The sequence below is a fragment of the Dasypus novemcinctus genome, chromosome 10 (assembly GCF_030445035.2).
Source record: "Dasypus novemcinctus isolate mDasNov1 chromosome 10, mDasNov1.1.hap2, whole genome shotgun sequence".
In the NCBI taxonomy this organism is placed as follows: domain Eukaryota; kingdom Metazoa; phylum Chordata; class Mammalia; order Cingulata; family Dasypodidae; genus Dasypus; species Dasypus novemcinctus.
The window spans coordinates 50,450,340-50,462,346 of record NC_080682.1 but is presented as its reverse complement, the minus strand read 5'-3'; the positions used below and the strand labels follow the sequence as shown (position 1 = coordinate 50,462,346).

General features: G+C 34.9%; 1 protein-coding gene across 27 annotated transcripts in view; it reads right to left on the bottom strand.

Annotated features, from left to right (window-relative positions):
• Window positions 1–12,007, bottom strand: part of LRRC4C (leucine rich repeat containing 4C) — a 1,388,209-nt gene that overhangs the window by 757,255 nt on the left and 618,947 nt on the right. For 13 of the 27 annotated variants that reach the window (XM_058305525.2, XM_058305527.2, XM_058305521.2 and 10 more), the window contains one exon: window positions 7,256–7,299. The exons of the other annotated variants lie outside the window; for them this stretch is intronic. The gene's annotated coding sequence lies outside the window, so the exon portion shown is untranslated. Of the gene's footprint in view, window positions 1–7,255; window positions 7,300–12,007 lie in introns of those variants that run through there. 27 annotated transcript variants of the gene reach the window in all.

The following is a 12,007-nucleotide window of genomic DNA, read 5'->3' as shown; positions in this document are numbered from 1 at the left end:
AGTTATTCAATTATATTATGTGTGTGAGTGAGGCTGTAGCAGTAAGCAACAAATAAAAGTAAGACTATAAAAGAATCCTTGCCAATTTGGTCATATGCATATGGCCTGATCTGTCCATAGAACAGGTGTATCGATAATGGAACATCCCAAAGTCTCTGGTTCAAGACAGTTCTACTTTTTAAAAAAGTAATAAGAAATATGATCTTTTTATTTTTTCTTTTCTTCTTTTTTCCCCTCAATATACTAATACACTTCATTTTCTTTTCCTCCAACAGAAGGAAAAGAAGACAGAAAAGATATTTCCTTTTAACAACCCCAAAAGGTTAGCAAAGTATAAAATGTCAAATCTACAAAGTTGGAAAAGTGTGGGTAAGCATTAAATGTTAATGATGTCCTTGGTTGCATCGTTTCACAAAAATCACATACGTTTTCAAGTAGGCCATACTTAAGGCTGCACGATCCCTCTTGTCACCACAAAATGAATTGACTAGGTATGTGGTTGGGGTCATCATTAACATTTGCAGTAAGGACCAAGCAGAAAGGCAATTCTACTCATTGACTGTGTTGACTGTGTTGTCTGGTGTAGTTAAATGAAAAGATGTCACAATCAAGAAACTTGGAGTAAAGCAGATCTGGTTTTGGACACATCAGCTCTGTAAGCGTCAAATTTTTAAATAATTAAAATAGTGTGATGATATTGCACTTGTAAGGTTATTGTGACAAAATAATTATTATTTTTGTACAGCACCCAGGAAAACGATACTCTTATATGGAGTCCTACAATCCAACCCATGTTTCCCTGTAAAGTTTCTTATTTCATCAATATCTTCTTTACTCCCCATCCTGTAGTCTCACAGGCCTTCTTTCATTTTCTTTAGTAACCTGTGTGCTTTCTCAACTGATTCTTTATGATTCCTTCTACTTGGACTGCCTCTTCTTCCTCCCTCATGTCCCTCTCTCTACCTTGGCCAACTTATATTCATCTTTCAGTCATTTGCAATATGATGCCAGGATACTTGGTCCTTTCTGTATCCAAAATTAAGTCATACTTTAAACACCTGTTATGCCTTTTTCAATTAGACTGTAATGGGGTCTGTGTTTGCCTTATTTACCAACATTACCTGCTTTTGGCATGTTGTAAGTACTGAATAAGTTATAGCAATTTTAGTCACTGTATTAAATATGCTTCTACAATATAGTGAAACAGTTGGATGTGCGATTTGGAGTTAGAAAGATGGGAGTTTGAATCCTTGACCTATGCTGACGAGCCAGTTTTGGCCAAATTAGTCAAGTCCTTATTTCATCAATTATAAACTTGCAATAATATTGCTTCTAGGAGTGACTGAGGATTGAATGAGCAAACCTATGAGTATTGTTTATCTTAATTATTATTATCACTATTATTGTTCCATGAGTTAAAGGACATTTAGTTTTCTGATTGGTAATATGGACTGCTGAATGGTTCAGAATAAATCAAGTTTAAAATAAGGAAGCATGTTCTAATGCTAAAACAATATATTTGGAGTACATTTCATTATGTCCCAACAAAGTAGCTTCCTAGCATTATGTTAACAGAGATGAATATCTAGGGCTGAAATTTTATCCAGGGCCTTCTATCAGACTGCATATGATGCTTAGGTGGAATTGACAACAGCTGGATTTAAATTGGAGGCTAATCCAAAGTGACGGGCATGTCCAATTTGCAAGTCAGACTTGCAAGCCAGGCTTTCAGAGGTCTGCCTCCATGGTAAGTGCACCTGATGCACCCCTCGTCTTGCCACATACCCCATCTGGCATGCTTATTAGATAATGTAGCTCTGGCAATGCACTGGGGAAATGGCTCCAGAAGCCCATGTGACCTCAGCATTTTGTGTGATCCAGTGGGAGAAATTCATGCTAGCTTATGAAATGCACTTCCCTTTGGCTGCTTTTCAACCTCCAAAAAAGAGATCTAGGAATGGTTTCAGAATTTTTGTATGGGAAGTGCTTATGAGTAGCTATCCGATACTAAGGGAGCCTATGAGGTTTGTCTTGATAGTGTTGTATTGCAGGCATGATCACTGCACACAGGTTTCTACTGCTGAAGGAGGCAAATACAAATGTCACCATGACCAAGTTTGTGAGAGAGGCAAATCGAAGTATCAGAACTTCACCTTCAGAGACAGCAGCTAGAGAGGCCTCTGTGTCCTCAGTCCTATGGCAGAAATTCTTCTTACACCCATATTGTCAACACAGCATTTTGAGAGGAGTACACATGACAGCTCAGATGAGAATTTTCATTATAAACTTTAGAAGATTTAGCTCTGAATACAAACCAGCATTCTAGAGGAGCAGAGTTTCTTCCCATGTCTTCCTGTCTGCCAGCCAATCTCTGAGGACCACCTACAACCATCAAGCTTCAAGGAGAGAACTGCTTATTTCCCAAGCCAAGTCAGCACTTAAAATATCTAAGATTTGATTATCTTTTGGGATTATTTCTGTGCTTCGAAATATATCATCAAGCCTGCAAACCTAGTCTAATATTTTCCAGGGAATAAAACATTATGACTGAACTCAATTACAGATTCACAAATTGACATTGTAATCTCTATCAGCTTTCAACAACAATGGCGATATTAAGTACTATTCTTGTTGAAGATCTCTCATGGACAAGGCACTGTGTAATGAAAAGCAAGACAAGGTCCTTGTCCTCAAGGAGCTCATACTCTCAAATGTGTATATGACCAAACAAAATAGAAAACAATAAGGTATGTAGAAATGGGCAAAGTTGCATAAAAATATTAATAGTCCCTTATATCTGCAGAATGCGTTATAGCTTTTAAAATATTCAAAACCTAACCCTCTTTTGGTTTTCACTACAACTTGATAATCAGCAGTCTTAATCAGAGACAGCCACCAAGCATGAGGTCTGGGAATACTGTGCAACATAGGTGTTGGTGACATGCAGGTGTTATATTGCAAATGATGGTATGTATACAATTGGCTGAAAGTTGCAAAAGCATTGAAAACTTTTATTTTTATGCTTGTCTAAGAAGCTACAATATATATTCTAGGACAAATAATTTAATTGCAAGCTTGGAAGAAATGATTGCAAGCTCATTATTGCTTCATTTATAAAGTCAAAGCAAATTGCCCACTAATGCCAAGAATTACCCATTATCCCCATTAATTTTTTAGCATTCTATGAATTTTTCTATGTACTACCTTTTGTAAGGGGGGTAATTTTGGACTCCCTGCTATCAAAATGGCTCTTCTTACAGATAATTACTTCAATATTTTGCTATATCTAGAACAGATTTGTTAAACTTTATCTAGAACAGATTTGTTAAACTATACACTTTCGGTTGACTTGGAATAAACACTGAAACCATACAAAATACCAGCTATTCTCTCTTATTTTAGGACATAGTGTAATTAAGAGAGGCCTGTATACTGTGACATGAAATTTATAATCTAGTTGTCTATATGGACACATAAGAAGGCAAACACATTTTCTGTACATTTTAGGAATATATATATAGTATCTCATTTTCTTTTCATTGAGCACCTCATTTGAGTCTCAGAATCACAATGATTTTCATCAATGTATTTAGTTTACCAGGTATTAAAAGCAAGAACTGGAATACCTGATTTGAACACAAAAATGTATCATCAGGTCTGTCTGTGTTTTTCTATAAGTTAAACTTTCAAATTATGGTAATGACACAGATGAGGAGATATATATTTCATGTAAACCTCTTGAAAATATAGTGTTGAAAATAAAAGCTAATGGCAGTTTAACTTTATAGTTAAGCCCTCATATTCAAGATTAGAAAGTCCTGCGTTTAAATTCTACTACTTATTAGGAATATTTCCTGAAGCAAGTTGTTTATTCAGAATAAGCCTCAGTTTCTACATTTGTAAAATGGGGATGATGATGATAATAGTAATAATAATAACTACCATAATCTGGTATTGTTTTGTGCTAAGTGTGTGAACTAATGCATGCAACCTGCTAGTATAGTTTCTAAATGATGACTAGCACTCTATATATTCGCTGGTAACAGTAATATGAAGTCTGGATGCTCAGTCTTACTGGATCCTAAAACACCCCACTATGAGGATCTCTCATGCAGTGGATTCAAAAGTTTAAAGATTCTGTGTTATAGAACAAAAAGGCTGTACCCGCAATGTATATACGAACTCTACTTCTCTCCCTTACCTTTGTGCACAAGAGAGATCAGTAACCAGCCAGTAACTGCAAGGAACAAAGCATCTGGCACACTTTGAGGAAACAAGAGCCACCAAGCAGAGTTGTTCTCTAAAAATTTTGTTTTGAGATCAAATCACAAGGACATTTCAAAAAGATACTGGGATTTTTTGTTCAGAATTCAGATTGCCTTTCTTACTTTCCAGAACATTGATTCAACACTGGTCTGCTACACAAAATGGACAGGACAATCAAGGTAGCAATGTCTGTTCACATGTCTAATTGACTTGACTTTTCTTCTTCTTCTGCCTAGTGTTCATTCCTGGTAAAGCTGGAGAGAGAATTGAATGCTAAATCCTTTAAAATTTTAAATATTCATTGGAGTCTTATTTTGAGTTACACATGTCCAAATAAACATAATCCATGCTTCATGTTCCTTATGGGAAGAATCCAAGGCAGTAAATTTCCCATCATTGTGAAAATTGTGAAAAAAATATTTTAATAACAAGTCTTTGCACTAAGTGACATAGTAGGATTGAATATGATTCATTTAGTACTGTTTTATATAATATTTAAATTTACTCTAGAAGGGTTTCATCTGTACATAGTTCAGCCACAACTTCACTTAAACAAACATTGTGTGAGGTTTTGATGCAGTTTTCCAATCATGTTTCTCATCCCACCATTTCTTAGTTTAGAAAAGGGGAGATTATTCTTTACCCAGTTGACCCAGAATCAGCTCATTGTAGGATGTCCTGTAAAAATGGGTATGAAAAACAAGAATATTCCTTATCTACTCTGAGAAGAATAATGCTTAGGAATTATTTTCTCTGTTTCATACCCCATCATGCCTCCCATATTTTGGGAAATGCTATCCTTTACTGAATTTTTTATTTCCCCATCAGAAGTTTGTTAATCCCAGATATTACAATTGTGGCAAAAGTGCTAGACTTTGAAAATAAGAGCCCAATGTTTGACTTCCAGGCTGATCTGAATTGTCTACATATTAGACTCTTTTGGGGAGCTTCTAAAAAAGTATAAATGCCCAGATCTCATGTCTAGAGACTCTGGCTTACTGAATAGAAAATGGATCTGGTTATCTGCTCTCCCTCAGACCTCTAGGAATATACAAATAATTTATTAAACAAGCAAATTTCATTAGGAACTACTATATGTAATTTTATTACAGCATATAATCCATTATGAAATATAATATATTACTGGGGTTTAAAGGATGGTACGGTTTATTCTTTAAGCTAATTCATTTATTAACAAAGGAAAATCACTTAACTCATATTTCTACAAAAATAATCAGTTTAGAAATCCTTTTCTCTGCAGCCTAAGACTAATACAAAAAAGACACACTTGGTCTACAGTGGCAGAATTTATACAGAGCTTTTTTAAGACTAATACAAAAAAGACACTTGGTCTACAGTGGCAGAATTTATACAGAGCTTTTTTTTTTTTTTCACTTCACAAGATTACAATTAAATGATGAAGAATATATATTCAAAACTTTCCAAACCAGGAAAAATATTTATATAAAAGAAAAATTTTCAAAATAGCATCTTCTAGGCAAAAATGTTACCATGTCTACCAATCTAAATCTAAAGATGTTAAAGCCCATATTTTATTACTAGAGCATACAAATGAGGTCACTTTGGTATCCAAAATTCATATCTCTAATCTTTTGGATACAAGTCAAAATTCAAATACCCCCAGATAATGAAGCAAATGCGTGTTGTGATCAACTTTTCAGCAAAAAAGAATGCTGCTTATAAAATCCCTCGTTTGATGAATTAAACAAGGAATTAAGTGCATCAACATTTCTTCTAGGATAGTATTACAGCATGTCTCCTTCTCACGAACAATCCACTACTATTTTTGGTAGTGAGTTTAAGTTCCACCTGTCTTCCCAAACTGACACCTGCCAATCTCGTAAAAATGCCTTTCTCAATTGGTAGGTGCATCATTATTTCTATCTAATGTAAAAGCTTGTTTCCTATCAACCTCACAGTCTACAGAACCTGAAGAACAACTTACCATGGCCTGTGTCCTCTCTTAACAGAGAACCCTTTTTACTCTTCATTAGACAAGTAATGCAAATACTATGAATTCCCTGGCTTGGATCTTCTCAATGAACCACCCTACTATTTTGTTTTGTATTAAAAAAAAAAAAAAGTAACAGTTTATACAATGGACAGAGTTTTATGCACATCTCAATTACCCAACTGCCTCCCTTTTAACATTAATAGAAACAGGTTTGATTCCCTCCAAGGTTAATTTTTCCTACTTCAACCAGGATTTGAAATTAACCCCTCATGAACTTTTTTTATCTCTTTCTATCATGTCACATTGTGTCAAAAAGCCACACAACTTGAGTACTTGTATTTTAAAGTAATCCTACATATTTGGATCTTAATCCATGGCTCAGTATTTTATCTGCTTTATCCAAGCACCTTGATATATTTTTTTGAGAAATCATGTTCTCAGGTTTTCAGCAATGTTACTGGGTACCTTTGTTTTGAGGCAGGGATGATGTTAGTCACATACAATCTTGGAAAGAATCAGAAACATCATTTGAGTATGTTAAACTAGAGTTATGTCCTCAGATTCATTCTACAACTATGGAAAGAATGAAATAGCAAATGGGACTGTTGCTACTCCATGACTGATTATGGGCCCCACATGTTTATTTACTGTGGATGTTGAGTCTGTTAAAGGCTTCCAAAAGCCAAGTCTGTAAATTACTCCATCAGAGACTTAAGCACCTGTCATGAAAAACAGCACTACTCACAATAGCCAAATGTGGAAACAGCCCAAATGCCCATCAACTGATAAATGGATACACAAAGTATAGTATATTCATTTAGTGGAATATTATTTAGTCATATAAAGGAGTGAATTACGGATGCATGCTACAAAGTGGATGGTCCTCAAAAACATTATGCTAAATTAAAGAAGCTAGTCGCATAATTATTATATGATACAATTTACATAAAATACACATAAAAATACACATGAAAAAAACATAGAGAGGAGTGGGTGTAGCTTGGTGATTCTTACCTTCTTCCCATGTATGAGGTCCTAGGTTCAACCCCCAGTGCTTCCTAAAAAAAAAAAAAAATCCATAGAAACAGAAAACATATTGCATATTGGTTACCAGAGGTTAGGGTAGGGTGAAGTAGGGAATGACTGCTTAATGAGTATGGAATTTCCTCTTGGGATTATAAAAATTACCAAGTTTTGGAACTAGATAGTGGTGATTATTTGCACAACGTTGTGAATGTGCTGAATGTAGTTTGAAATGGTTAATGGTTAATTTTATGTTATATGACTTCTACCTCAGTAAAAACCAAACCAAACATATCACTGATAATATCAATATTGCTATCCCAGTTGCCCTCAGTACAATTTTTGATCACTACCTCGAATAACCATATTCTCTACTCTGCGTTCTATGGAGCTTCCAGTCATGGTCACTGGAAAATCAGCTTCCAAATGAAAAGGTATTTTGAAAAATGCACTAGAGTTAAGCTTTTTGAACACTAGACATTTGAAATCTTAATGAGAAAAATCTAAGATGTTGCTAAAAAATTCTCTCACCTGTTGAGACCTAAAAGTGCCAGAGCAATTATTTACACAACAGGTTAGTATGTTCGGAAATAAGATGTGTCAGAGCACCTGTTGTTAACCCAGCACTATTTACCTTGGCAAGAGATTGCCCCTGACTTGTTCTAACAGTCAGGAGCAGAACACATTTGAAAGATCTGCTGTTCCTTCCATATATGTTAATTGACCATTAATATGTAACTAGTCCTGAGGGGAAAACTGAGGGGAAATCACTGACATTCACCAAGAGCTCAAAATCAAGTAAAGGGAGAAAACATATAAACAAGCGTGTATTAAGTAAACTTACATATAAAGGCAGGTTTAAGATCAAATGGTAGCATCATCACATAGACACACACACAAACCAAAGCAATTGTGTAGGGAAGTTGTTAAAGAAGGGTTTGGAGTGGAACCTCTGTTTCATTTTGAATTTGAAGGAAAAACTTATGTTAGGCAAATAATACAAGGCAATTTAGAATAGAATATACATCATATGAAAAAAATTGGAAGCATGGAAACTCTGGGAACATTATGGCAGGTTGTATTTTCAAAAGAGGGCCACCACAATATTCTATCCTACAAGCTTTGACAATGTGACATTGGCACTCCTATTCAGAGTGCTAGTCTATGTCCTCTCTCCTTGCATCTGCACAAGCTGTGACTATGGAGGAAGAGATGCTATCTGAGGTTAGATCATAAAGCGCACTTCACTTTTGCCTGCATCTCTTGGGATGCTAACTACTGGAACCAGCTACGATACAATGAGGGAGCCAAGCTTCCACATGTAAATTTTTCTGCTGACAAGCACAGTTGAAGTCCCAGCCAACTACTAGCATCAACTGCCAGACCTGAGATTGGGGAAGACTTTGAGATGACTCCAGTTCTAACCACTATCTGGAAAGAAAAGCATGAGAGACCCTGTGTAAGAACCACCTACCTGAGCCCAGTCAAACCCCAGAATGTTGAGAAAGAACAATAAAATGATTGCTGTTTGTTTTAAGCCACTAAATTCTGAGTGATCCATTAGATAGCAATAGCTAATTGAAGAGTTATTGTGAAACCTCAGGAGAACTTGCTTTTGCTTTAGCACAGATTTTAAAAAATTATTATTATTTATATCATGGTTCTTTTTGGAAATCTGTTGACACCTATGGACCCCTTGTCAGAATAAATGAAATAAATGACAAATAAATGAAAAAAAAATATAATACATAGCATTGCAAAGAAAATAAATTATATTGCTATACAGTTATCAAAATTGTTTTAAATGATGGTATAAGATTATATGTAATTCTTATCGCATTAAATAACATTAAGCAACATTCTAAGAATTGTAATAATCTTGATGTGATGAATATAAATGATATTTTGCAGTATATGACACAATTGTAATGAAATATGAAAATTCATCTTTTTTTGATAGAAGAAGTCACAGATACTTCTAATGCCTACATTCATAATTAGAGGAAATGGTAAATTTCATCTAGACATGAGTGCAAAGAAAATATATTTTTACCTGTCCAAGACTAAGACTCTTGAATTCTATCATATGCTAGAAAGTGCATAGTAAAAGGAAATGGAGTGGTACAAAGATCAGAGAATAAGGGACATTCTTGCATTATGAAAACCTAAATCCATTAACTTGTTCCACTTTCTATGGCCTTAGAAAAAAATCATACCAACTTTCTAAAACTCTACCTAAAATGTAAACTATGCAACCTCTAGTTACAAAGAATAGAGCCCAGTAAATATAGTATCACATGGTTTGGTGGAATTTAAAATAAAATTCTATCATCTTGCTTTAGAAACTTTACAGAGTTCTCATAAACGCGAGAAGGGACTATTTTCTCTCTTATTAAATAATATTGCTAAATTCAATCCAACAGGATACTCTCCTTGTTGATTACTGTACACCCTACATAACTAAAATCTAGGACACAAGTTTCACTCATTCCTAAGGCAGTGAGCAACTCATACACAATTCGTTTCTGCAAGTTATTTAAGGGCAAGATATATTGGATTTGGGTGCTTTGGATCAGAGCAATAAAAACCTATCAAAATTGTCACATGTTTTTCCTGCCCGAGAATAAAGGTAGGGATGGAGTAGGTAAAAGGGGACTGCTATTGATTGCTCTTGTGATTTATTTTATTGAGGCCATTTTCAGCAAGCACAGTTTTTACTCATTTTGTGTGACCTTCTACATAATTACTTTCACAACTGAGGTTTATTTACTTAGCATTTTAATAGCAGATATAGTCTTGTAATGTTTTTTTAATTGAACAAGAACCTTTACAAAAAGATCTCAAAATAAGTTTCTTTTCTATACTAGATATAATATTTTAAGCACATTTATGGGCTTTTGCCAAGGTTCCTAGTAAAACATTTCTATCCATCTGAAACAGGACTTTTTAAGACAAAACGATACTCTCCAAAAATATATACTTTAATAAACTTGCCACTTGATACTAAAACTGAAATATTATTGAAGATGAAAAAGGCAGGTACTCTCCTATTAAACGAAGGGATCATGATTTAATTAATTCACCTGCCTCTGGTTTTATCTGCTCTATATGCTCTCTATAAAAAGTCAAATAATGAAAATATTTGGTTTTGATGTTGCAACTACTTATCCCTCCCATGAATCATGAAAGCAGACATAGATGATAAGTAACAATTGAGAATGACTGTGTTCCAATGAAACTTTATTTACAAAAACAGGGTGTAGCTGGGTTTGACCAGTGGGCCTCAGTGATAATATTTACTTTTGTATTTTCCAGCCAAAACTCTCTAATAGATTTCTAAGAGTAGGTAACGATATACTATATTACCTAAACTGAGATACTCTTAAGAATAAAAGAGGCTGGCATCACAGGACGGAGGAATAAAATATGGATTAGAGTGGAATTACCGGTATTCTACTATAGAACTATTGTGACTCTAGCAACGGAAGAAATGTGGAGACAGTGGCCACGGGAATTGCTGAGGGCGGGAGAGGGAAGAAGAGATATGATGTGGGGGCATTTTTGGGACTTGGAGTTGTCCTAAATGATATTGCAGGGACAGATGCTGGACATTATATATTCTGCCATAATGCACTGAATGTACTGGGAGAGAATGTAAACTACAATGTAAACTATAATCCACGCTCCAAAATGTATTCATCAAATGCAATGAATGTGCCACAGTGATGAAAGAGGTGGTTGTTGTTGTTGGGAGGAGTGGAGGTGGGGTAGGGGGGTTATAAGGCAATCTCTTATATTTTTTTAATGTAACATTTTTTGTGATCTCTGTATCTTTTTTTTTAATCAAAAAATTAAAAAAAGAAGAAAAAAAAAGTAAAAAAAGAGGGTGAGATGAATAATTATACCAAGGTGCCAAGACAGTAAGTGTGAATTAGGACAGTTACTGGCAAAGTAAGACATACATTACACTACCTATGGCATATGGGATAAAGTCCAAATATATTAGGTTAGAATTCAAGGTCCTTTTGTTCTGGCATTGATCCAGATTTTTGGCCTGATATCCCAATGTGCAGTCCCCTTCCTGCCCATTTCTGTAATTTTCTTCATACTAATCCCTCTCTTCTTGGAATCTCCTTTTCTCCTTTCTTTGCCTACTTCTCTTCATCTAAGACTCTCCACATATGCTCTCTCCTGAGAAGTTTATCCTCATGTCTCAAATTCCATCTTATAAAATTTACCATTAGTGCTATTCTAGTACTTTATGTCATGCAATTTTTCACCACCCACCTTCTTTTCCTCCTCCTTCTCTTCTTCTTTTTCTTCCTCTTCCTCTTCTTTTTTAAATATGAAGTTGGCATGAAAGTGGGGTTACTGCCAGATTTTTTCCCTAAATGTTTAGCCTACAGTCTAGCAGGTATACAATACTTAATGAATATATGTTTCTGAGAAAACACTGTTTTGGTTGCGTATTATAAAAATCTACTCAAACTTACTTCAGTAAAATGGGTTTGATCATATTAGAGGTATTTGCTTATCAGTAAGCCTGCCTCTGAGATACGACCAGAGCTATAAAAGCTTTTGTAACTAAGAGACTATTTTACCAATAGCAGAGTGCATGATATTTACCAGTATGTGAACATCAAAACAGTCATTTTGGGGGACTTACTTTAATTAGTCACTCTTCATATTAGCTGTCTCTGCTTTTCCTCAAACATTGCTAATGATGATCAGTCTTACTGTTTT